The sequence below is a fragment of the Petromyzon marinus genome, unplaced genomic scaffold (assembly GCF_048934315.1).
Source record: "Petromyzon marinus isolate PM22_M1 ecotype Great Lakes invasive population unplaced genomic scaffold, UKy_Petmar_22M1.pri1.0 PM_Scaffold_3, whole genome shotgun sequence".
NCBI lineage: Eukaryota > Metazoa > Chordata > Hyperoartia > Petromyzontiformes > Petromyzontidae > Petromyzon > Petromyzon marinus.
Genome location: NW_027423279.1, coordinates 1,667,246 through 1,692,636, shown reverse-complemented (window position 1 = coordinate 1,692,636; position 25,391 = coordinate 1,667,246). Strand labels below are relative to the sequence as shown.

The window sequence follows — 25,391 nt, the reverse complement described above, 5'->3', positions numbered from 1 at the left end:
GACTCCCTTAGGGTTCAGTGTTAATCAGTGAGACTCCAACAGGGTTCAGTGTTAATCAATGAGACTCCCACAGGGTTCAGTGTTAATCAGTGAGACTCCCACAGGGTTCAGTGTTAATCAGTGAGACTTCCACAGGGTTCTGTGTTAATCAGTGAGACTCCCACAGGGTTCAGTGTTAATCAGTGAGACTCCCATATTGTTCAGTGTTAATCAGTGAGACTCCCACAGGGTTCAGTGTTTATCAGTGAGACTCCCATAGGGTTCAGTGTTAATCAGTAAGACTCCCATAGGGTTCAGTGTTAATCAGTGAGACTCCCACAGGGTTCAGTGTTAATCAGTGAGACTCCCACAGGGTTCAGTGTTAATCAGTGAGACTCCCACAGGGTTCAGTGTTAATCAGTGAGACTCCCACAGGGCTCAGTGTTAATCAGTCAGACTCCCATAGGGTTCAGTGTTAATAAGTGAGACTCCCACAGGGTTCAGTGTTAATCAGCGAGATTCCCATAGGGTTCAGTGTTAATCAGTGAGACTCCCACAGTGTTCAGTGTTAATCGGTGAGACTCCCATAGGGTTCGGTGTTAATCAGTGAGACTCCAACAGGGTTCAGTGTTAATCAATGAGACTCCCACAGGGTTCAGTGTTAATCAGTGAGACTCCCACAGGGTTCATTGTTAATCAGAGAGACTCCCAAAGGGTTCAGTGTTAATCAGTGAGACTCCCATAGTGGTCAGTGTAAATCACTGAGACTCCAATTGGGTTCGGTGTTAATCAGTAAGACTCCCATAGGGTTCGGTGTTAATCAGTGAGACTCCCATAGGGTTCAGTGTTAATCAGTGAGACTTCCATAGGATTCAGTGTTAATCAGTGAGACTCCCACAGGGTTCATTGTTAATCAGTGAAACTCCCACAGGGATCAGTGTTAATCAGTGAGACTCCCACAGGGTTCAGTGTTAATCAGTGACACTCCCATAGGGTTCAGTGTTAATCAGTGAGACTCCCATAGGGTTCAGTGTTAATCAGTGAGACTCCCATAGGGTTCAGTGTTAATCAGTGAGACTCCCACAGGGTTCAGTGTTAATCAGTGAGACTCTCACAGTGTTCAGTGTTAATCAGTGAGACTCCCACAGGGTTCAGTGTTAATCAGTGAGACTCCCACACGGTTCAGTGTTAATCAGTGACACTCCCATAGGGTTCAGCGTTATTCAGTGAGACTTCCATAGGGTTCAGTGTTTTTCAATGAGACTTCCATAGGGTTCAGTGTTAAACAGTGAGACTCCCACAGGGTTCAGTGTTAATCAGTGACACTACCATAGTTTTCAGTGTTAATCAGTGAGACTCCCACAGGGTTCAGTGTTAATCACTGAAACTCCCACAGGGTTCAGTGTTGATCAGTGAGACTCCCATAGGGTTCAGTGTTAATCAGTGAGACTCCCACAGGGTTCAGTGTTAATCAGTGAGACTCCCATGGGGTTCAGTGTTAATCAGTGAGACTTCCATAGGATTCAGTGTTAATCAGTGAGACTCCCACAGGGTTCATTGTTAATCAGTGAGACTCCCACAGGGATCAGTGTTAATCAGTGAGACTCCCACAGGGTTCAGTGTTAATCAGTGACACTCCCATAGGGTTCAGTGTTAATCAGTGAGACTCCCATAGGGTTCAGTGTTAATCAGTGAGACTCCCACAGGGTTCAGTTTTAATCAGTGAGACTTTCACAGTGTTCAGTGTTAATAAGTGAGACTCCCACAGGGTTCAGTGTTAATCAGCGAGATTCCCATAGGGTTCAGTGTTAATCAGTGAGACTCCCACAGGGTTCAGTGTTAACCGGTGAGACTCCCATAGGGTTCAGTGTTAATCAGTGAGACTCCAACAGTGTTCAGTGTTAGTTAATGAGACTCCCACAGGGTTCAGTGTTAATCAGTGAGACTCCCACAGGGTTCAGTGTTAATCAGTGAGACTCCCACAGGGTTCTGTGTTAATCAGTGAGACTCCCACAGGGTTCAGTGTTAATCAGTGAGACTCCCATATTGTTCAGTGTTAATCAGTGAGACTCCCACAGGGTTCAGTGTTAATCAGTGAGACTCTCACAGTGTTCAGTGTTAATCAGTGAGACTCCCACAGGGTTCAGTGTTAATCAGTGAGACTCCCACACGGTTCAGTGTTAATCAGTGAGACTCCCATAGGGTTAAGTGTTAATCAGTGAGACTCCCATAGGGTTCAGTGTTAATCAGTGAGACTCCCTCAGGGTTCAGTGTTAATCAGTGAGACTTCCATAGGGTTAAGTGTTAATCAGTGAGACTCCCATAGGGTTCAGTGTTAATCAGTGAGACTCCCATAGGGTTCAGTGTTAATCAGTGAGACTCCCACAGGGTTCAGTGTTAATCAGTGAGACTCTCACAGTGTTCAGTGTTAATCAGTGAGACTCCCACAGGGTTCAGTGTTAATCAGTGAGACTCCCACACGGTTCAGTGTTAATCAGTGACACTCCCATAGGGTTCAGCGTTATTCAGTGAGACTTCCATAGGGTTCAGTGTTTTTCAATGAGACTTCCATAGGGTTCAGTGTTGATCAGTGAGACTCCCACAGGGTTCGGTGTTAATCAGTGAGACTCCCATAGGGTTCAGTGTTAATCAGTGAGACTCCCACAGGGTTCAGTGTTAATCAGTGAGACTCCCATGGGGTTCAGTGTTAATCAGTGAGACTTCCATAGGATTCAGTGTTAATCAGTGAGACTCCCACAGGGTTCATTGTTAATCAGTGAGACTCCCACAGGGATCAGTGTTAATCAGTGAGACTCCCACAGGGTTCAGTGTTAATCAGTGAGACTCCCACAGGGTTCAGTGTTAATCAGTGAGACTCCCATAGGGTTCAGTGTTAATCAGTGAGACTTCCATAGGATCCAGTGTTAATCAGTGAGACTCCCACAGGGTTCATTGTTAATCAGTGAGACTCCCACAGGGATCAGTGTTAATCAGTGAGACTCCCACAGGGTTCAGTGTTAATCAGTGACACTCCCATAGGGTTCAGTGTTAATCAGTGAGACTCCCATAGGGTTCAGTGTTAATCAGTGAGACTCCCATAGGGTTCAGTGTTAATCAGTGAGACTCCCACAGGGTTCAGTGTTAATCAGTGAGACTCTCACAGTGTTCAGTGTTAATAAGTGAGACTCCCACAGGGTTCAGTGTTAATCAGCGAGATTCCCATAGGGTTCAGTGTTAATCAGTGAGACTCCCACAGGGTTCAGTGTTAACCGGTGAGACTCCCTTAGGGTTCAGTGTTAATCAGTGAGACTCCAACAGGGTTCAGTGTTAATTAATGAGACTCCCACAGGGTTCAGTGTTAATCAGTGAGACTCCCACAGGGATCAGTGTTAATCAGTGAGACTCCCACAGGGTTCAGTGTTAATCAGTGACACTCCCATAGGGTTCAGTGTTAATCAGTGAGACTCCCATAGGGTTCAGTGTTAATCAGTGAGACTCCCATAGGGTTCAGTGTTAATCAGTGAGACTCCCACAGGGTTCAGTGTTAATCAGTGAGACTCTCACAGTGTTCAGTGTTAATAAGTGAGACTCCCACAGGGTTCAGTGTTAATGAGCGAGATTCCCATAGGGTTCAGTGTTAATCAGTGAGACTCCCACAGGGTTCAGTGTTAACCGGTGAGACTCCCATAGGGTTCAGTGTTAATCAGTGAGACTCCAACAGGGTTCAGTGTTAATCAGTGAGACTCCCACAGGGTTCAGTGTTAATCAGTGAGACTCCCACAGGGTTCTGTGTTAATCAGTGAGACTCCCACAGGGTTCAGTGTTAATCAGTGAGACTCCCATATTGTTCAGTGTTAATCAGTGAGACTCCCACAGGGTTCAGTGTTTATCAGTGAGACTCCCATAGGGTTCAGTGTTAATCAGTAAGACTCCCATAGGGTTCAGTGTTAATCAGTGAGACTCCCACAGGGTTCAGTGTTAATCAGTGAGACTCCCACAGGGTTCAGTGTTAATCAGTGAGACTCCCACAGGGTTCAGTGTTAATCAGTGAGACTCCCAAAGGGTTCAGTGTTAATCAGTGAGACTCCCACAGGGTTCTGTGTTAATCAGTGAGACTCCCACAGGGTTCAGTGTTAATCAGTGAGACTCCCATATTGTTCAGTGTTAATCAGTGAGACTCCCACAGGGTTCAGTGTTTATCAGTGAGACTCCCATAGGGTTCAGTGTTAATCAGTAAGACTCCCATAGGGTTCAGTGTTAATCAGTGAGACTCCCACAGGGTTCAGTGTTAATCAGTGAGACTCCCACAGGGTTCAGTGTTAATCAGTGAGACTCCCACAGGGTTCAGTGTTAATCAGTGAGACTCCCACAGGGCTCAGTGTTAATCAGTGAGACTCCCACAGGGCTCGGTGTTAATCAGCGAGACTCCCATAGGGTTCAGTGTTAATCAGTGAGACTCCCATAGGTTTCAGTGTTAATCAGGGGGCTCCCACAGGGTTCGGTGTTAATCAGTGAGACTCCCATAGGGTTCAGTGTTAATCAGTCAGACTCCCATAGGGTTCAGTGTTAATAAGTGAGACTCCCACAGGGTTCAGTGTTAATCAGCGAGATTCCCATAGGGTTCAGTGTTAATCAGTGAGACTCCCACAGGGTTCAGTGTTAATCGGTGAGACTCCCATAGGGTTCAGCGTTAATCAGTGGGACACCAACAGGGTTCAGTGTTAATCAGTGAGACTCCCACAGGGTTCATTGTTAATCAGAGAGACTCCCAAAGGGTTCAGTGTTAATCAGTGAGACTCCCATAGTGGTCAGTGTAAATCACTGAGACTCCAATTGGGTTCGGTGTTAATCAGTGAGACTCCCATAGGGTTCGGTGTTAATCAGTGAGACTCCCATAGGGTTCAGTGTTAATCAGTGAGACTTCCATAGGATTCAGTGTTAATCAGTGAGACTCCCACAGGGTTCATTGTTAATCAGTGAGACTCCCACAGGGTGCAGTGTTAATCAGTGAGACTCCCATAGGGTTCAGTGTTAATCAGTGAGACTCCCATAGGGTTCGGTGTTAATCAGTGAGACTCCCACAGGGTTCAGTGTTAATCAATGAGACTCCCACAGGGTTCAGTGTTAATCAGTGAGACTCCCATCGTGTTCAGTGTTAATCAGTGAGACTCCCATAGGGTTCAGTGTTAATCATTGGTGCTCCCACAGGGTTCAGTGTTAATCAGTGAGACTCCCATAGGGTTCAGTGTTAATCAGTGAGACTCCCACAGGGTTCAGTGTTAATCAGTGAGACTCCCATGGGGTTCAGTGTTAATCAGTGAGACTTCCATAGGATTCAGTGTTAATCAGTGAGACTCCCACAGGGTTCATTGTTAATCAGTGAGACTCCCACAGGGATCAGTGTTAATCAGTGAGACTCCCACAGGGTTCAGTGTTAATCAGTGACACTCCCATAGGGTTCAGTGTTAATCAGTGAGACTTCCACAGGGTTCAGTGTTAATCAGTGAGACTCCCATGGGGTTCAGTGTTAATCAGTGAGACTTCCATAGGATCCAGTGTTAATCAGTGAGACTCCCACAGGGTTCATTGTTAATCAGTGAGACTCCCACAGGGATCAGTGATAATCAGTGAGACTCCCACAGGGTTCAGTGTTAATCAGTGACACTCCCATAGGGTTCAGTGTTAATCAGTGAGACTCCCATAGGGTTCAGTGTTAATCAGTGAGACTCCCATAGGGTTCAGTGTTAATCAGTGAGACTCCCACAGGGTTCATTGTTAATCAGTGAGACTCTCACAGTGTTCAGTGTTAATAAGTGAGACTCCCACAGGGTTCAGTGTTAATCAGCGAGATTCCCATAGGGTTCAGTGTTAATCAGTGAGACTCCCACAGGGTTCAGTGTTAACCGGTGAGACTCCCTTAGGGTTCAGTGTTAATCAGTGAGACTCCAACAGGGTTCAGTGTTAATCAATGAGACTCCCACAGGGTTCAGTGTTAATCAGTGAGACTCCCACAGGGTTCAGTGTTAATCAGTGAGACTTCCACAGGGTTCTGTGTTAATCAGTGAGACTCCCACAGGGTTCAGTGTTAATCAGTGAGACTTCCACAGGGTTCTGTGTTAATCAGTGAGACTCCCACAGGGTTCAGTGTTAATCAGTGAGACTCCCATATTGTTCAGTGTTAATCAGTGAGACTCCCACAGGGTTCAGTGTTTATCAGTGAGACTCCCATAGGGTTCAGTGTTAATCAGTGAGACTCCCACAGTGTTCAGTGTTAATCGGTGAGACTCCCATAGGGTTCGGTGTTAATCAGTGAGACTCCAACAGGGTTCAGTGTTAATCAATGAGACTCCCACAGGGTTCAGTGTTAATCAGTGAGACTCCCACAGGGTTCATTGTTAATCAGAGAGACTCCCAAAGGGTTCAGTGTTAATCAGTGAGACTCCCATAGTGGTCAGTGTAAATCACTGAGACTCCAATTGGGTTCGGTGTTAATCAGTAAGACTCCCATAGGGTTCGGTGTTAATCAGTGAGACTCCCATAGGGTTCAGTGTTAATCAGTGAGACTTCCATAGGATTCAGTGTTAATCAGTGAGACTCCCACAGGGTTCATTGTTAATCAGTGAAACTCCCACAGGGATCAGTGTTAATCAGAGAGACTCCCACAGGGTTCAGTGTTAATCAGTGACACTCCCATAGGGTTCAGTGTTAATCAGTGAGACTCCCATAGGGTTCAGTGTTAATCAGTGAGACTCCCATAGGGTTCAGTGTTAATCAGTGAGACTCCCACAGGGTTCAGTGTTAATCAGTGAGACTCTCACAGTGTTCAGTGTTAATCAGTGAGACTCCCACAGGGTTCAGTGTTAATCAGTGAGACTCCCACACGGTTCAGTGTTAATCAGTGACACTCCCATAGGGTTCAGCGTTATTCAGTGAGACTTCCATAGGGTTCAGTGTTTTTCAATGAGACTTCCATAGGGTTCAGTGTTAAACAGTGAGACTCCCACAGGGTTCAGTGTTAATCAGTGACACTACAATAGTTTTCAGTGTTAATCAGTGAGACTCCCACAGGGTTCAGTGTTAATCACTGAAACTCCCACAGGGTTCAGTGTTGATCAGTGAGACTCCCACAGGGTTCGGTGTTAATCAGTGAGACTCCCATAGGGTTCAGTGTTAATCAGTGAGACTCCCACAGGGTTCAGTGTTAATCAGTGAGACTCCCATGGGGTTCAGTGTTAATCAGTGAGACTTCCATAGGATTCAGTGTTAATCAGTGAGACTCCCACAGGGTTCATTGTTAATCAGTGAGACTCCCACAGGGATCAGTGTTAATCAGTGAGACTCCCACAGGGTTCAGTGTTAATCAGTGACACTCCCATAGGGTTCAGTGTTAATCAGTGAGACTCCCATAGGGTTCAGTGTTAATCAGTGAGACTCCCACAGGGTTCAGTTTTAATCAGTGAGACTTTCACAGTGTTCAGTGTTAATAAGTGAGACTCCCACAGGGTTCAGTGTTAATCAGCGAGATTCCCATAGGGTTCAGTGTTAATCAGTGAGACTCCCACAGGGTTCAGTGTTAACCGGTGAGACTCCCATAGGGTTCAGTGTTAATCAGTGAGACTCCAACAGTGTTCAGTGTTAGTTAATGAGACTCCCACAGGGTTCAGTGTTAATCAGTGAGACTCCCACAGGGTTCAGTGTTAATCAGTGAGACTCCCACAGGGTTCTGTGTTAATCAGTGAGACTCCCACAGGGTTCAGTGTTAATCAGTGAGACTCCCATATTGTTCAGTGTTAATCAGTGAGACTCCCACAGGGTTCAGTGTTAATCAGTGAGACTCTCACAGTGTTCAGTGTTAATCAGTGAGACTCCCACAGGGTTCAGTGTTAATCAGTGAGACTCCCACACGGTTCAGTGTTAATCAGTGAGACTCCCATAGGGTTAAGTGTTAATCAGTGAGACTCCCATAGGGTTCAGTGTTAATCAGTGAGACTCCCTCAGGGTTCAGTGTTAATCAGTGAGACTTCCATAGGGTTAAGTGTTAATCAGTGAGACTCCCATAGGGTTCAGTGTTAATCAGTGAGACTCCCATAGGGTTCAGTGTTAATCAGTGAGACTCCCACAGGGTTCAGTGTTAATCAGTGAGACTCTCACAGTGTTCAGTGTTAATCAGTGAGACTCCCACAGGGTTCAGTGTTAATCAGTGAGACTCCCACACGGTTCAGTGTTAATCAGTGACACTCCCATAGGGTTCAGCGTTATTCAGTGAGACTTCCATAGGGTTCAGTGTTTTTCAATGAGACTTCCATAGGGTTCAGTGTTGATCAGTGAGACTCCCACAGGGTTCGGTGTTAATCAGTGAGACTCCCATAGGGTTCAGTGTTAATCAGTGAGACTCCCACAGGGTTCAGTGTTAATCAGTGAGACTCCCATGGGGTTCAGTGTTAATCAGTGAGACTTCCATAGGATTCAGTGTTAATCAGTGAGACTCCCACAGGGTTCATTGTTAATCAGTGAGACTCCCACAGGGATCAGTGTTAATCAGTGAGACTCCCACAGGGTTCAGTGTTAATCAGTGAGACTCCCACAGGGTTCAGTGTTAATCAGTGAGACTCCCATAGGGTTCAGTGTTAATCAGTGAGACTTCCATAGGATCCAGTGTTAATCAGTGAGACTCCCACAGGGTTCATTGTTAATCAGTGAGACTCCCACAGGGATCAGTGTTAATCAGTGAGACTCCCACAGGGTTCAGTGTTAATCAGTGACACTCCCATAGGGTTCAGTGTTAATCAGTGAGACTCCCATAGGGTTCAGTGTTAATCAGTGAGACTCCCATAGGGTTCAGTGTTAATCAGTGAGACTCCCACAGGGTTCAGTGTTAATCAGTGAGACTCTCACAGTGTTCAGTGTTAATAAGTGAGACTCCCACAGGGTTCAGTGTTAATCAGCGAGATTCCCATAGGGTTCAGTGTTAATCAGTGAGACTCCCACAGGGTTCAGTGTTAACCGGTGAGACTCCCTTAGGGTTCAGTGTTAATCAGTGAGACTCCAACAGGGTTCAGTGTTAATTAATGAGACTCCCACAGGGTTCAGTGTTAATCAGTGAGACTCCCACAGGGATCAGTGTTAATCAGTGAGACTCCCACAGGGTTCAGTGTTAATCAGTGACACTCCCATAGGGTTCAGTGTTAATCAGTGAGACTCCCATAGGGTTCAGTGTTAATCAGTGAGACTCCCATAGGGTTCAGTGTTAATCAGTGAGACTCCCACAGGGTTCAGTGTTAATCAGTGAGACTCTCACAGTGTTCAGTGTTAATAAGTGAGACTCCCACAGGGTTCAGTGTTAATGAGCGAGATTCCCATAGGGTTCAGTGTTAATCAGTGAGACTCCCACAGGGTTCAGTGTTAACCGGTGAGACTCCCATAGGGTTCAGTGTTAATCAGTGAGACTCCAACAGGGTTCAGTGTTAATTAATGAGACTCCCACAGGGTTCAGTGTTAATCAGTGAGACTCCCACAGGGTTCAGTGTTAATCAGTGAGACTCCCACAGGGTTCTGTGTTAATCAGTGAGACTCCCACAGGGTTCAGTGTTAATCAGTGAGACTCCCATATTGTTCAGTGTTAATCAGTGAGACTCCCACAGGGTTCAGTGTTTATCAGTGAGACTCCCATAGGGTTCAGTGTTAATCAGTAAGACTCCCATAGGGTTCAGTGTTAATCAGTGAGACTCCCACAGGGTTCAGTGTTAATCAGTGAGACTCCCACAGGGTTCAGTGTTAATCAGTGAGACTCCCACAGGGTTCAGTGTTAATCAGTGAGACTCCCACAGGGCTCAGTGTTAATCAGTGAGACTCCCACAGGGCTCGGTGTTAATCAGCGAGACTCCCATAGGGTTCGTGTTAATCAGTGAGACTCCCATAGGTTTCAGTGTTAATCAGGGGGCTCCCACAGGGTTCGGTGTTAATCAGTGAGACTCCCATAGGGTTCAGTGTTAATCAGTCAGACTCCCTAGGGTTCAGTGTTAATAAGTGAGACTCCCACAGGGTTCAGTGTTAATCAGCGAGATTCCCATAGGGTTCAGTGTTAATCAGTGAGACTCCCACAGGGTTCAGTGTTAATCGGTGAGACTCCCATAGGGTTCAGCGTTAATCAGTGGGACACCAACAGGGTTCAGTGTTAATCAGTGAGACTCCCACAGGGTTCATTGTTAATCAGAGAGACTCCCAAAGGGTTCAGTGTTAATCAGTGAGACTCCCATAGTGGTCAGTGTAAATCACTGAGACTCCAATTGGGTTCGGTGTTAATCAGTGAGACTCCCATAGGGTTCGGTGTTAATCAGTGAGACTCCCATAGGGTTCAGTGTTAATCAGTGAGACTTCCATAGGATTCAGTGTTAATCAGTGAGACTCCCACAGGGTTCATTGTTAATCAGTGAGACTCCCACAGGGTGCAGTGTTAATCAGTGAGACTCCCATAGGGTTCAGTGTTAATCAGTGAGACTCCCATAGGGTTCGGTGTTAATCAGTGAGACTCCCACAGGGTTCAGTGTTAATCAATGAGACTCCCACAGGGTTCAGTGTTAATCAGTGAGACTCCCATCGTGTTCAGTGTTAATCAGTGAGACTCCCATAGGGTTCAGTGTTAATCATTGGTGCTCCCACAGGGTTCAGTGTTAATCAGTGAGACTTCCATAGGATCCAGTGTTAATCAGTGAGACTCCCACAGGGTTCATTGTTAATCAGTGAGACTCCCACAGGGATCAGTGTTAATCAGTGAGACTCCCACAGGGTTCAGTGTTAATCAGTGACACTCCCATAGGGTTCAGTGTTAATCAGTGAGACTCCCATAGGGTTCAGTGTTAATCAGTGAGACTCCCATAGGGTTCAGTGTTAATCAGTGAGACTCCCACAGGGTTCAGTGTTAATCAGTGAGACTCTCACAGTGTTCAGTGTTAATAAGTGAGACTCCCACAGGGTTCAGTGTTAATCAGCGAGATTCCCATAGGGTTCAGTGTTAATCAGTGAGACTCCCACAGGGTTCAGTGTTAACCGGTGAGACTCCCTTAGGGTTCAGTGTTAATCAGTGAGACTCCAACAGGGTTCAGTGTTAATTAATGAGACTCCCACAGGGTTCAGTGTTAATCAGTGAGACTCCCACAGGGATCAGTGTTAATCAGTGAGACTCCCACAGGGTTCAGTGTTAATCAGTGACACTCCCATAGGGTTCAGTGTTAATCAGTGAGACTCCCATAGGGTTCAGTGTTAATCAGTGAGACTCCCATAGGGTTCAGTGTTAATCAGTGAGACTCCCACAGGGTTCAGTGTTAATCAGTGAGACTCTCACAGTGTTCAGTGTTAATAAGTGAGACTCCCACAGGGTTCAGTGTTAATGAGCGAGATTCCCATAGGGTTCAGTGTTAATCAGTGAGACTCCCACAGGGTTCAGTGTTAACCGGTGAGACTCCCATAGGGTTCAGTGTTAATCAGTGAGACTCCAACAGGGTTCAGTGTTAATTAATGAGACTCCCACAGGGTTCAGTGTTAATCAGTGAGACTCCCACAGGGTTCAGTGTTAATCAGTGAGACTCCCACAGGGTTCTGTGTTAATCAGTGAGACTCCCACAGGGTTCAGTGTTAATCAGTGAGACTCCCATATTGTTCAGTGTTAATCAGTGAGACTCCCACAGGGTTCAGTGTTTATCAGTGAGACTCCCATAGGGTTCAGTGTTAATCAGTAAGACTCCCATAGGGTTCAGTGTTAATCAGTGAGACTCCCACAGGGTTCAGTGTTAATCAGTGAGACTCCCACAGGGTTCAGTGTTAATCAGTGAGACTCCCACAGGGTTCAGTGTTAATCAGTGAGACTCCCACAGGGCTCAGTGTTAATCAGTGAGACTCCCACAGGGCTCGGTGTTAATCAGCGAGACTCCCATAGGGTTCAGTGTTAATCAGTGAGACTCCCATAGGTTTCAGTGTTAATCAGGGGGCTCCCACAGGGTTCGGTGTTAATCAGTGAGACTCCCATAGGGTTCAGTGTTAATCAGTCAGACTCCCTAGGGTTCAGTGTTAATAAGTGAGACTCCCACAGGGTTCAGTGTTAATCAGCGAGATTCCCATAGGGTTCAGTGTTAATCAGTGAGACTCCCACAGGGTTCAGTGTTAATCGGTGAGACTCCCATAGGGTTCAGCGTTAATCAGTGGGACACCAACAGGGTTCAGTGTTAATCAGTGAGACTCCCACAGGGTTCATTGTTAATCAGAGAGACTCCCAAAGGGTTCAGTGTTAATCAGTGAGACTCCCATAGTGGTCAGTGTAAATCACTGAGACTCCAATTGGGTTCGGTGTTAATCAGTGAGACTCCCATAGGGTTCGGTGTTAATCAGTGAGACTCCCATAGGGTTCAGTGTTAATCAGTGAGACTTCCATAGGATTCAGTGTTAATCAGTGAGACTCCCACAGGGTTCATTGTTAATCAGTGAGACTCCCACAGGGTGCAGTGTTAATCAGTGAGACTCCCATAGGGTTCAGTGTTAATCAGTGAGACTCCCATAGGGTTCGGTGTTAATCAGTGAGACTCCCACAGGGTTCAGTGTTAATCAATGAGACTCCCACAGGGTTCAGTGTTAATCAGTGAGACTCCCATCGTGTTCAGTGTTAATCAGTGAGACTCCCATAGGGTTCAGTGTTAATCATTGGTGCTCCCACAGGGTTCAGTGTTAATCAGTGAGACTCCCATAGGGTTCAGTGTTAATCAGTGAGACTCCCACAGGGTTCAGTGTTAATCAGTGAGACTCCCATGGGGTTCAGTGTTAATCAGTGAGACTTCCATAGGATTCAGTGTTAATCAGTGAGACTCCCACAGGGTTCATTGTTAATCAGTGAGACTCCCACAGGGATCAGTGTTAATCAGTGAGACTCCCACAGGGTTCAGTGTTAATCAGTGACACTCCCATAGGGTTCAGTGTTAATCAGTGAGACTTCCACAGGGTTCAGTGTTAATCAGTGAGACTCCCATGGGGTTCAGTGTTAATCAGTGAGACTTCCATAGGATCCAGTGTTAATCAGTGAGACTCCCACAGGGTTCATTGTTAATCAGTGAGACTCCCACAGGGATCAGTGTTAATCAGTGAGACTCCCACAGGGTTCAGTGTTAATCAGTGACACTCCCATAGGGTTCAGTGTTAATCAGTGAGACTCCCATAGGGTTCAGTGTTAATCAGTGAGGCTCCCATAGGGTGCAGTGTTAATCAGTGAGACTCCCACAGGGTTCAGTGTTAATCAGTGAGACTCTCACAGTGTTCAGTGTTAATAAGTGAGACTCCCACAGGGTTCAGTGTTAATCAGCGAGATTCCCATAGGGTTCAGTGTTAATCAGTGAGACTCCCACAGGGTTCAGTGTTAACCGGTGAGACTCCCTTAGGGTTCAGTGTTAATCAGTGAGACTCCAACAGGGTTCAGTGTTAATCAATGAGACTCCCACAGGGTTCAGTGTTAATCAGTGAGACTCCCACAGGGTTCAGTGTTAATCAGTGAGACTTCCACAGGGTTCTGTGTTAATCAGTGAGACTCCCACAGGGTTCAGTGTTAATCAGTGAGACTCCCATATTGTTCAGTGTTAATCAGTGAGACTCCCACAGGGTTCAGTGTTTATCAGTGAGACTCCCATAGGGTTCAGTGTTAATCAGTAAGACTCCCATAGGGTTCAGTGTTAATCAGTGAGACTCCCACAGGGTTCAGTGTTAATCAGTGAGACTCCCACAGGGTTCAGTGTTAATCAGTGAGACTCCCATAGGGTTCAGTGTTAATCAGTGAGACTCCCACAGGGTTCAGTGTTAACCGGTGAGACTCCCTTAGGGTTCAGTGTTAATCAGTGAGACTCCAACAGGGTTCAGTGTTAATTAATGAGACTCCCACAGGGTTCAGTGTTAATCAGTGAGACTCCCACAGGGATCAGTGTTAATCAGTGAGACTCCCACAGGGTTCAGTGTTAATCAGTGACACTCCCATAGGGTTCAGTGTTAATCAGTGAGACTCCCATAGGGTTCAGTGTTAATCAGTGAGACTCCCATAGGGTTCAGTGTTAATCAGTGAGACTCCCACAGGGTTCAGTGTTAATCAGTGAGACTCTCACAGTGTTCAGTGTTAATAAGTGAGACTCCCACAGGGTTCAGTGTTAATGAGCGAGATTCCCATAGGGTTCAGTGTTAATCAGTGAGACTCCCACAGGGTTCAGTGTTAACCGGTGAGACTCCCATAGGGTTCAGTGTTAATCAGTGAGACTCCAACAGGGTTCAGTGTTAATTAATGAGACTCCCACAGGGTTCAGTGTTAATCAGTGAGACTCCCACAGGGTTCAGTGTTAATCAGTGAGACTCCCACAGGGTTCTGTGTTAATCAGTGAGACTCCCACAGGGTTCAGTGTTAATCAGTGAGACTCCCATATTGTTCAGTGTTAATCAGTGAGACTCCCACAGGGTTCAGTGTTTATCAGTGAGACTCCCATAGGGTTCAGTGTTAATCAGTAAGACTCCCATAGGGTTCAGTGTTAATCAGTGAGACTCCCACAGGGTTCAGTGTTAATCAGTGAGACTCCCACAGGGTTCAGTGTTAATCAGTGAGACTCCCACAGGGTTCAGTGTTAATCAGTGAGACTCCCACAGGGCTCAGTGTTAATCAGTGAGACTTCCACAGGGCTCGGTGTTAATCAGCGAGACTCCCATAGGGTTCAGTGTTAATCAGTGAGACTCCCATAGGTTTCAGTGTTAATCAGGGGGCTCCCACAGGGTTCGGTGTTAATCAGTGAGACTCCCATAGGGTTCAGTGTTAATCAGTCAGACTCCCTAGGGTTCAGTGTTAATAAGTGAGACTCCCACAGGGTTCAGTGTTAATCAGCGAGATTCCCATAGGGTTCAGTGTTAATCAGTGAGACTCCCACAGGGTTCAGTGTTAATCGGTGAGACTCCCATAGGGTTCAGCGTTAATCAGTGGGACACCAACAGGGTTCAGTGTTAATCAGTGAGACTCCCACAGGGTTCATTGTTAATCAGAGAGACTCCCAAAGGGTTCAGTGTTAATCAGTGAGACTCCCATAGTGGTCAGTGTAAATCACTGAGACTCCAATTGGGTTCGGTGTTAATCAGTGAGACTCCCATAGGGTTCGGTGTTAATCAGTGAGACTCCCATAGGGTTCAGTGTTAATCAGTGAGACTTCCATAGGATTCAGTGTTAATCAGTGAGACTCCCACAGGGTTCATTGTTAATCAGTGAGACTCCCACAGGGTGCAGTGTTAATCAGTGAGACTCCCATAGGGTTCAGTGTTAATCAGTGAGACTCCCATAGGGTTCGGTGTTAATCAGTGAGACTCCCACAGGGTTCAGTGTTAATCAATGAGACTCCCACAGGGTTCAGTGTTAATCAGTGAGACTCCCATCGTGTTCAGTGTTAATCAGTGAGACTCCCATAGGGTTCAGTGTTAATCATTGGTGCTCCCACAGGGTTCAGTGTTAATCAGTGAGACTCCCATAGGGTTCAGTGTTAATCAGTGAGACTCCCACAGGGTTCAGTGTTAATCAGTGAGTCTCCCATGGGGTTCAGTGTTAATCAGTGAGACTTCCATAGGATTCAGTGTTAATCAGTGAGACTCCCACAGGGTTCATTGTTAATCAGTGAGACTCCCACAGGGATCAGTGTTAATCAGTGAGACTCCCACAGGGTTCAGTGTTAATCAGTGACACTCCCATAGGGTTCAGTGTTAATCAGTGAGACTTCCACAGGGTTCAGTGTTAATCAGTGAGACTCCCATGGGGTTCAGTGTTAATCAGTGAGACTTCCATAGGATCCAGTGTTAATCAGTGAGACTCCCACAGGGTTCATTGTTAATCAGTGAGACTCCCACAGGGATCAGTGTTAATCAATGAGACTCCCACAGGGTTCAGTGTTAATCAGTGACACTCCCATAGGGTTCAGTGTTAATCAGTGAGACTCCCATAGGGTTCAGTGTTAATCAGTGAGGCTCCCATAGGGTGCAGTGTTAATCAGTGAGACTCCCACAGGGTTCAGTGTTAATCAGTGAGACTCTCACAGTGTTCAGTGTTAATAAGTGAGACTCCCACAGGGTTCAGTGTTAATCAGCGAGATTCCCATAGGGTTCAGTGTTAATCAGTGAGACTCCCACAGGGTTCAGTGTTAACCGGTGAGACTCCCTTAGGGTTCAGTGTTAATCAGTGAGACTCCAACAGGGTTCAGTGTTAATCAATGAGACTCCCACAGGGTTCAGTGTTAATCAGTGAGACTCCCACAGGGTTCAGTGTTAATCAGTGAGACTTCCACAGGGTTCTGTGTTTATCAGTGAGACTCCCACAGGGTTCAGTGTTAATCAGTGAGACTCCCATATTGTTCAGTGTTAATCAGTGAGACTCCCACAGGGTTCAGTGTTTATCAGTGAGACTCCCATAGGGTTCAGTGTTAATCAGTAAGACTCCCATAGAGTTCAGTGTTAATCAGTGAGACTCCCACAGGGTTCAGTGTTAATCAGTGAGACTCCCACAGGGTTCAGTGTTAATCAGTGAGACTCCCACAGGGTTCAGTGTTAATCAGTGAGACTCCCACAGGGCTCAGTGTTAATCAGTCAGACTCCCATAGGGTTCAGTGTTAATAAGTGAGACTCCCACAGGGTTCAGTGTTAATCAGCGAGATTCCCATAGGGTTCAGTGTTAATCAGTGAGACTCCCACAGTGTTCAGTGTTAATCGGTGAGACTCCCATAGGGTTCGGTGTTAATCAGTGAGACTCCAACAGGGTTCAGTGTTAATCAATGAGACTCCCACAGGGTTCAGTGTTAATCAGTGAGACTCCCACAGGGTTCATTGTTAATCAGAGAGACTCCCAAAGGGTTCAGTGTTAATCAGTGAGACTCCCATAGTGGTCAGTGTAAATCACTGAGACTCCAATTGGGTTCGGTGTTAATCAGTAAGACTCCCATAGGGTTCGGTGTTAATCAGTGAGACTCCCATAGGGTTCAGTGTTAATCAGTGAGACTTCCATAGGATTCAGTGTTAATCAGTGAGACTCCCACAGGGTTCATTGTTAATCAGTGAAACTCCCACAGGGATCAGTGTTAATCAGTGAGACTCCCACAGGGTTCAGTGTTAATCAGTGACACTCCCATAGGGTTCAGTGTTAATCAGTGAGACTCCCATAGGGTTCAGTGTTAATCAGTGAGACTCCCATAGGGTTCAGTGTTAATCAGTGAGACTCCCACAGGGTTCAGTGTTAATCAGTGAGACTCTCACAGTGTTCAGTGTTAATCAGTGAGACTCCCACAGGGTTCAGTGTTAATCAGTGAGACTCCCACACGGTTCAGTGTTAATCAGTGACACTCCCATAGGGTTCAGCGTTATTCAGTGAGACTTCCATAGGGTTCAGTGTTTTTCAATGAGACTTCCATAGGGTTCAGTGTTAAACAGTGAGACTCCCACAGGGTTCAGTGTTAATCAGTGACACTACCATAGTTTTCAGTGTTAATCAGTGAGACTCCCACAGGGTTCAGTGTTAATCACTGAAACTCCCACAGGGTTCAGTGTTGATCAGTGAGACTCCCACAGGGTTCGGTGTTAATCAGTGAGACTCCCATAGGGTTCAGTGTTAATCAGTGAGACTCCCACAGGGTTCAGTGTTAATCAGTGAGACTCCCATGGGGTTCAGTGTTAATCAGTGAGACTTCCATAGGATTCAGTGTTAATCAGTGAGACTCCCACAGGGTTCATTGTTAATCAGTGAGACTCCCACAGGGATCAGTGTTAATCAGTGAGACTCCCACAGGGTTCAGTGTTAATCAGTGACACTCCCATAGGGTTCAGTGTTAATCAGTGAGACTCCCATAGGGTTCAGTGTTAATCAGTGAGACTCCCACAGGGTTCAGTTTTAATCAGTGAGACTTTCACAGTGTTCAGTGTTAATAAGTGAGACTCCCACAGGGTTCAGTGTTAATCAGCGAGATTCCCATAGGGTTCAGTGTTAATCAGTGAGACTCCCACAGGGTTCAGTGTTAACCGGTGAGACTCCCATAGGGTTCAGTGTTAATCTGTGAGACTCCAACAGTGTTCAGTGTTAGTTAATGAGACTCCCACAGGGTTCAGTGTTAATCAGTGAGACTCCCACAGGGTTCAGTGTTAATCAGTGAGACTCCCACAGGGTTCTGTGTTAATCAGTGAGACTCCCACAGGGTTCAGTGTTAATCAGTGAGACTCCCATATTGTTCAGTGTTAATCAGTGAGACTCCCACAGGGTTCAGTGTTAATCAGTGAGACTCTCACAGTGTTCAGTGTTAATCAGTGAGACTCCCACAGGGTTCAGTGTTAATCAGTGAGACTCCCACACGGTTCAGTGTTAATCAGTGAGACTCCCATAGGGTTAAGTGTTAATCAGTGAGACTCCCATAGGGTTCAGTGTTAATCAGTGAGACTCCCTCAGGGTTCAGTGTTAATCAGTGAGACTTCCATAGGGTTAAGTGTTAATCAGTGAGACTCCCATAGGGTTCAGTGTTAATCAGTGAGACTCCCATAGGGTTCAGTGTTAATCAGTGAGACTCCCACAGGGTTCAGTGTTAATCAGTGAGACTCTCACAGTGTTCAGTGTTAATCAGTGAGACTCCCACAGGGTTCAGTGTTAATCAGTGAGACTCCCACACGGTTCAGTGTTAATCAGTGACACTCCCATAGGGTTCAGCGTTATTCAGTGAGACTTCCATAGGGTTCAGTGTTTTTCAATGAGACTTCCATAGGGTTCAGTGTTGATCAGTGAGACTCCCACAGGGTTCGGTGTTAATCAGTGAGACTCCCATAGGGTTCAGTGTTAATCAGTGAGACTCCCACAGGGTTCAGTGTTAATCAGTGAGACTCCCATGGGGTTCAGTGTTAATCAGTGAGACTTCCATAGGATTCAGTGTTAATCAGTGAGACTCCCACAGGGTTCATTGTTAATCAGTGAGACTCCCACAGGGATCAGTGTTAATCAGTGAGACTCCCACAGGGTTCAGTGTTAATCAGTGAGACTCCCATAGGGTTCAGTGTTAATCAGTGAGACTCCCATAGGGTTCAGTGTTAATCAGTGAGACTCCCACAGGGTTCAGTTTTAATCAGTGAGACTTTCACAGTGTTCAGTGTTAATAAGTGAGACTCCCACAGGGTTCAGTGTTAATCAGCGAGATTCCCATAGGGTTCAGTGTTAATCAGTGAGACTCCCACAGGGTTCAGTGTTAACCGGTGAGACTCCCATAGGGTTCAGTGTTAATCAGTGAGACTCCAACAGTGTTCAGTGTTAGTTAATGAGACTCCCACAGGGTTCAGTGTTAATCAGTGAGACTCCCACAGGGTTCAGTGTTAATCAGTGAGACTCCCACAGGGTTCTGTGTTAATCAGTGAGACTCCCACAGGGTTCAGTGTTAATCAGTGAGACTCCCATATTGTTCAGTGTTAATCAGTGAGACTCCCACAGGGTTCAGTGTGTATCAGTGAGACTCCCATAGGGTTCAGTGTTAATCAGTAAGACTCCCATAGGGTTCAGTGTTAATCAGTGAGACTCCCACAGGGTTCAGTGTTAATCAGTGAGACTCCCACAGGGTTCAGTGTTAATCAGTGAGACTCCCACAGGGCTCAGTGTTAATCAGTGAGACTCCCACAGGGCTCAGTGTTAATCAGCGAGACTCCCATAGGGTTCAGTGTTAATCAGTGAGACTCCCATATGTTTCAGTGTTAATCAGGGGGCTCCCACAGGGTTCGGTGTTAATCAGTGAGACTCCCATAGGGTTCAGTGTTAATCAGTCAGACTCCCATAGGGTTCAGTGTTAATAAGTGAGACTCCCACAGGGTTCAGTGTTAATCTGCGAGATTCCCATAGGGTTCAGTGTTAATCAGTGAGACTCCCACAGGGTTCAGTGTTAATCGGTGAGACTCCCATAGGGTTCAGTGTTAATCAGTGAGACTCCAACAGGGTTCAGTGTTAATCAATGAGACTCCCACAGGGTTCAGTGTTAATCAGTGAGACTCCCACAGGGTTCATTGTTAATCAGAGAGACTCCCAAAGGGTTCAGTGTTAATCAGTGAGACTCCCATAGAGGTCAGTGTAAATCACTGAGACTCCAATTGGGTTCGGTGTTAATCAGTGAGACTCCCATAGGGTTCGGTGTTAATCAGTGAGACTCCCATAGGGTTCAGTGTTAATCAGTGAGACTTCCATAGGATTCAGTGTTAATCAGTGAGACTCCCACAGGGTTCATTGTTAATCAGTGAGACTCCCACAGGGTGCAGTGTTAATCAGTGAGACTCCCATAGGGTTCAGTGTTAATCATTGAGACTCCCATAGGGTTCGGTGTTAATCAGTGAGACTCCCACAGGGTTCAGTGTTAATCAATGAGACTCCCACAGGGTTCAGTGTTAATCAGTGAGACTCCCATCGTGTTCAGTGTTAATCAGTGAGACTCCCATAGGGTTCAGTGTTAATCATTGGTGCTCCCACAGGGTTCAGTGTTAATCAGTGAGACTCCCATAGGGTTCAGTGTTAATCAGTGAGACTCCCACAGGGTTCAGTGTTAATCAGTGAGACTCCCATGGGGTTCAGTCTTAATCAGTGAGACTTCCATAGGATTCAGTGTTAATCAGTGAGACTCCCACAGGGTTTATTGTTAATCAGTGAGACTCCCACAGGGATCAGTATTAATCAGTGAGACTCCCACAGGGTTCAGTGTTAATCAGTGACACTCCCATAGGGTTCAGTGTTAATCAGTGAGACTCCCATAGGGTTCAGTGTTAATCAGTGAGGCTCCCATAGGGTTCAGTGTTAATCAGTGAGACTCCCACAGGGTTCAGTGTTAATCAGTGAGACTCTCACAGTGTTCAGTGTTAATCAGTGAGACTCCCACAGGGTTCAGTGTTAATCAGTGAGACTCCCACACGGTTCAGTGTTAATCAGTGACACTCCCATAGGGTTCAGCGTTATTCAGTGAGACTTCCATAGGGTTCAGTGTTTTTCAATGAGACTTCCATAGGGTTCAGTGTTAAACAGTGAAACTCCCACAGGGTTCAGTGTTAATCAGTGACACTACCATAGTTTTCAGTGTTAATCAGTGAGACTCCCACAGGGTTCAGTGTTAATCAGTGAGACTCCCACAGGGTTCAGTGTTAATCACTGAAACTCCCACAGGGTTCAGTGTTGATCAGTGAGACTCCCACAGGGTTCGGTGTTAATCAGTGAGACTCCCATAGGGTTCAGTGTTAATCAGTGAGACTCCCACAGGGTTCAGTGTTAATCAGTGAGACTCCCATGGGGTTCAGTGTTAATCAGTGAGACTTCCATAGGATTCAGTGTTAATCAGTGAGACTCCCACAGGGTTCATTGTTAATCAGTGAGACTCCCACAGGGATCAGTGTTAATCAGTGAGACTCCCACAGGGTTCAGTGTTAATCAGTGACACTCCCATAGGGTTCAGTGTTAATCGGTGAGACTCCCATAGGGTTCAGTGTTAATCAGTGAGACTCCCATAGGGTTCAGTGTTAATCAGTGAGACTCCCACAGGGTTCAGTTTTAATCAGTGAGACTTTCACAGTGTTCAGTGTTAATAAGTGAGACTCCCACAGGGTTCAGTGTTAATCAGCGAGATTCCCATAGGGTTCAGTGTTAATCAGTGAGACTCCCACAGGGTTCAGTGTTAACCGGTGAGACTCCCATAGGGTTCAGTGTTAATCAGTGAGACTCCAACAGTGTTCAGTGTTAATCAGTGAGACTTCCATAGGATTCAGTGTTAATCAGTGAGACTCCCACAGGGTTCAGTGTTAATCAGTGAGACTCCCACAGGGTTCAGTGTTAATCAGTGAGACTCCCACAGGGTTCAGTGTTAATCATTGAGACTCCCATATTGTTCAGTGTTAATCAGTGAGACTCCCACAGGGTTCAGTGTTTATCAGTGAGACTCCCATAGGGTTCAGTGTTAATCAGTAAGACTCCCATAGGGTTCAGTGTTAATCAGTGAGACTCCCACAGGGTTCAGTGTTAATCAGTGAGACTCCCACAGGGTTCAGTGTTAATCAGTGAGACTCCCACAGGGTTCAGTGTTAATCAGTGAGACTCCCACAGGGCTCAGTGTTAATCAGTGAGACTCCCACAGGGCTCAGTGTTAATCAGCGAGACTCCCATACGGTTCAGTGTTAATCAGTGAGACTCCCATAGGTTTCAGTGTTAATCAGGGGGCTCCCACAGGGTTCGGTGTTAATCAGTGAGACTCCCATAGGGCTCAGTGTTAATCAGTCAGACTCCCATAGGGTTCAGTGTTAATAAGTGAGACTCCCACAGGGTTCAGTGTTAATCTGCGAGATTCCCATAGGGTTCAGTGTTAATCAGTGAGACTCCCACAGGGTTCAGTGTTAATCGGTGAGACTCCCATAGGGTTCAGTGTTAATCAGTGAGACTCCAACAGGGTTCAGTGTTAATCAATGAGACTCCCACAGGGTTCAGTGTTAATCAGTGAGACTCCCACAGGGTTCATTGTTAATCAGAGAGTCTCCCAAAGGGTTCAGTGTTAATCAGTGAGACTCCCATAGTGGTCAGTGTAAATCACTGAGACTCCAATTGGGTTCGGTGTTAATCAGTGAGACTCCCATAGGGTTCGGTGTTAATCAGTGAGACTCCCATAGGGTTCAGTGTTAATCAGTGAGACTTCCATAGGATTCAGTGTTAATCAGTGAGACTCCCACAGGGTTCATTGTTAATCAGTGAGACTCCCACAGGGTGCAGTGTTAATCAGTGAGACTCCCATAGGGTTCAGTGTTTATCAGTGAGACTCCCATAGGGTTCGGTGTTAATCAGTGAGACTCCCACAGGGTTCAGTGTTAATCAATGAGACTCCCACAGGGTTCAGTGTTAATCAGTGAGACTCCCATCGTGTTCAGTGTTAATCAGTGAGACTCCCATAGGGTTCAGTGTTAATCATTGGTGCTCCCACAGGGTTCAGTGTTAATCAGTGAGACTCCCATAGGGTTCAGTGTTAATCAGTGAGACTCCCACAGGGTTCAGTGTTAATCAGTGAGACTCCCATGGGGTTCAGTGTTAATCAGTGAGACTTCCATAGGATTCAGTGTTAATCAGTGAGACTCCCACAGGGTTCATTGTTAATCAGTGAGACTCCCACAGGGTGCAGTGTTAATCAGTGAGACTCCCATAGGGTTCAGTGTTAATCAGTGAGACTCCAATAGGGTTCGGTGTTAATCAGTGAGACTCCCACAGGGTTCAGTGTTAATCAATGAGACTCCCACAGGGTTCAGTGTTAATCAGTGAGACTCCCATCGTGTTCAGTGTTAATCAGTGAGACTCCCATAGGGTTCAGTGTTAATCATTGGTGCTCCCACAGGGTTCAGTGTTAATCAGTGAGACTCCCATAGGGTTCAGTGTTAATCAGTGAGACTCCCACAGGGTTCAGTGTTAATCAGTGAGACTCCCATGGGGTTCAGTGTTAATCAGTGAGACTTCCATAGGATTCAGTGTTAATCAGTGAGACTCCCACAGGGTTCATTGTTAATCAGTGAGACTCCCACAGGGATCAGTGTTAATCAGTGAGACTCCCACAGGGTTCAGTGTTAATCAGTGACACTCCCATAGGGTTCAGTGTTAATCAGTGAGACTCCCATATTGTTCAGTGTTAATCAGTGAGACTCCCACAGGGTTCAGTGTTTATCAGTGAGACTCCCACAGGGTTCAGTGTTAATCAGTGAGACTCTCACAGTGTTCAGTGTTAATAAGTGAGACTCCCACAGGGTTCAGTGTTAATCAGCGAGATTCCCATAGGGTTCAGTGTTAATCAGTGAGACTCCCACAGGGTTCAGTGTTAACCGGTGAGTCTCCCATAGGATTCAGTGTTAATCAGTGAGACTCCCACAGGGTTCATTGTTAATCAGTGAGACTCCCACAGGGATCAGTGTTAATCAGTGAGACTCCCACAGGGTTCAGTGTTAATCAGTGACACTCCCATAGGGTTCAGTGTTAATCAGTGAGACTCCCATAGGGTTCAGTGTTAATCAGTGAGACTCCCATAGGGTTCAGTGTTAATCAGTGAGACTCCCACAGGGTTCAGTGTTAATCAGTGAGACTCTCACAGTGTTCAGTGTTAATAAGTGAGACTCCCACAGGGTTCAGTGTTAATCAGCGAGATTCCCATAGGGTTCAGTGTTAATCAATGAGACTCCCACAGGGTTCAGTGTTAATCAGTGAGACTCCCACAGGGTTCATTGTTAATCAGAGAGACTCCCAAAGGGTTCAGTGTTAATCAGTGAGACTCCCATAGTGGTCAGTGTAAATCACTGAGACTCCAATTTGGTTCGGTGTTAATCAGTGAGACTCCCATAGGGTTCGGTGTTAATCAGTGAGACTCCCATAGGGTTCAGTGTTAATCAGTGAGACTTCCATAGGATTCAGTGTTAATCAGTGAGACTCCCACAGGGTTCATTGTTAATCAGTGAGACTCCCACAGGGTGCAGTGTTAATCAGTGAGACTCCCATAGGGTTCAGTGTTAATCAGTGAGACTCCCATAGGGTTCGGTGTTAATCAGTGAGACTCCCACAGGGTTCAGTGTTAATAAATGAGACTCGCACAGGGTTCAGTGTTAATCAGTGAGACTCCCATCGTGTTCAGTGTTAATCAGTGAGACTCCCATAGGGTTCAGTGTTAATCATTGGTGCTCCCACAGGGTTCAGTGTTAATCAGTGAGACTCCCATAGGGTTCAGTGTTAATCAGTGAGACTCCCACAGGGTTCAGTGTTAATCAGTGAGACTCCCATGGGGTTCAGTGTTAATCAGTGAGACTTCCATAGGATTCAGTGTTAATCAGTGAGACTCCCACAGGGTTCATTGTTAATCAGTGAGACTCCCACAGGGATCAGTGTTAATCAGTGAGACTCCCACAGGGTTCAGTGTTAATCAGTGACACTCCCATAGGGTTCAGTGTTAATCAGTGAGACTCCCATATTGTTCAGTGTTAATCAGTGAGACTCCCACAGGGTTCAGTGTTTATCAGTGAGACTCCCACAGGGTTCAGTGTTAATCAGTGAGACTCTCACAGTGTTCAGTGTTAATAAGTGAGACTCCCAGAGGGTTCAGTGTTAATCAGCGAGATTCCCATAGGGTTCAGTGTTAATCAGTGAGACTCCCACAGGGTTCAGTGTTAACCAGTGAGACTCCCATAGGATTCAGTGTTAATCAATGAGACTCCCACAGGGTTCATTGTTAATCAGTGAGACTCCCACAGGGATCAGTGTTAATCAGTGAGACTCCCACAGGGTGCAGTGTTAATCAGTGACACTCCCATAGGGTTCAGTGTTAATCAGTGAGACTCCCATAGGGTTCAGTGTTAATCAGTGAGACTCCCATAGG

General features: G+C 46.1%; 1 long non-coding RNA gene across 1 annotated transcript in view; it reads left to right on the top strand.

The window, feature by feature from the left end:
* Window positions 1-25,391, top strand: part of LOC142923131 (uncharacterized) — a 338,477-nt gene that overhangs the window by 3,331 nt on the left and 309,755 nt on the right. The gene's annotated exons all lie outside the window — the stretch shown is intronic.